This window comes from Seriola lalandi, unplaced genomic scaffold, assembly GCF_002814215.2.
Source record: "Seriola lalandi dorsalis isolate HSWRI2012SDOR001 ecotype SW California unplaced genomic scaffold, Sedor1 jcf7180001975848, whole genome shotgun sequence".
Lineage (NCBI taxonomy): Eukaryota > Metazoa > Chordata > Actinopteri > Carangiformes > Carangidae > Seriola > Seriola lalandi.
In genome coordinates this window covers 1-1429 of record NW_019446514.1, presented here as the reverse complement: position 1 = coordinate 1429, position 1429 = coordinate 1, and the positions used below count along the sequence as shown (strand labels likewise).

Sequence of the window (1429 nt, the reverse complement as noted above, 5' to 3'; positions counted from 1 at the left end):
TACGAGTACATTATCAAAGATAAACAAGTGCTTGCAAAGGTAAGGAAGCATCCTCAGGTTATTTACAGAACATATTCATTCACGTAGCCTCTCTCTCAGTCATGACCTGTCTCTTTCTAATGTCTAAATGTACTATACTTCCTCCCAAAGCTGCGTTGGAAGTACATGATTGTGGACGAGGGCCATCGTATGAAGAACCACCACTGTAAGCTGACCCAGGTCTTGAACACGCACTACTTGGCCCCACGGCGTCTGCTGCTCACAGGCACCCCGCTGCAGAACAAGCTACCTGAGCTCTGGGCCCTGCTCAACTTCCTCCTGCCCACCATCTTCAAGAGCTGCAGCACCTTCGAACAGTGGTTCAACGCCCCCTTCGCCATGACCGGAGAGAAGGTGATAAATACAGCCGAGTTGCCAAACAAAATTATTTTTGCATTCTGAATACATCCTCCTCATCCTCTGCATTTTATTTCTTTTTTTTTAACTCAAGGTTGACCTGAACGAAGAAGAGACCATCCTGATCATTCGACGTTTACACAAGGTGCTCCGACCTTTCTTGCTGCGCCGACTCAAGAAGGAAGTGGAGGCCCAGCTGCCCGAGAAGGTCAGACTGCTTTCAGATTCATTTACAGCCCTGAATGATGAACAAGTGGATACTGGACATTGTTACGTTCTTTCACTGTTTTGGTCAAACTTGTATTTGTTTTTTCATTATATTACTATTAACATCTATTTAGCCACACAGTTTCTATTTTAGCTGTTTTTCATTACATTTAACTATTTCAATGTTTTTTCCTTTATTTTAAGCTCATTATTTCAACTTTTTTAATTATATTTTAACCTTTTAAGCAAACTGTTTTAACAGTTTATCTGGTTGAAATTAGCTATTTCAGCCAGTCATGTTAATTTTAGCTTCACTTAGCGCTTGCTAACTGGTTTTCTCACGCGCTCTCAATCGCAACATGCCGTGACGATTGACTCAAATGTTTTTATATGTATGTTAACTATTTCAACCCTTTAGTCAAACAGTCACAGCCATTTTTCATTACTTTTAGTTAACTAGTTCAACCTTTGATCTACTTTTTCAGCTTCTCTGCTCACATGCTAAAAAAATGTCACAGATCCACAATCGCAACATGTTGAAAAAACCGACTCATTTACACAAATGTTTTTTCTTTAATCAAACAGTGTAATATATAACATGTATGTAATTCGGTGGTTTTCCTAAGTCTTTTCCTTGCTGTTGTTTTGTAGGTGGAGTATGTGATAAAGTGCGACATGTCGGCCCTGCAGAGGGTTTTGTACAGACACATGCAGGCCAAGGGAGTCCTGCTCACAGATGGGTCAGAAAAAGACAAGAAGGTGAGAAGCTGAAGAGAAAGTCTTTAAATATAATTGGTGGAAACTTATTGTGTAGACATGAAGTCTA

General features: G+C 40.2%; 1 pseudogene across 1 annotated transcript; it reads left to right on the top strand.

The window, feature by feature from the left end:
• Positions 1-6: 6 nt before the first annotated feature.
• LOC111655927 (SWI/SNF-related matrix-associated actin-dependent regulator of chromatin subfamily A member 4 pseudogene) lies at positions 7-1362 on the top strand (annotated as a pseudogene). The gene is made up of 4 exons (XR_015437263.1): positions 7-39; positions 151-393; positions 491-604; positions 1255-1362. The product of XR_015437263.1 is annotated as an SWI/SNF-related matrix-associated actin-dependent regulator of chromatin subfamily A member 4 pseudogene (transcript).
• Positions 1363-1429: the final 67 nt, after the last annotated feature.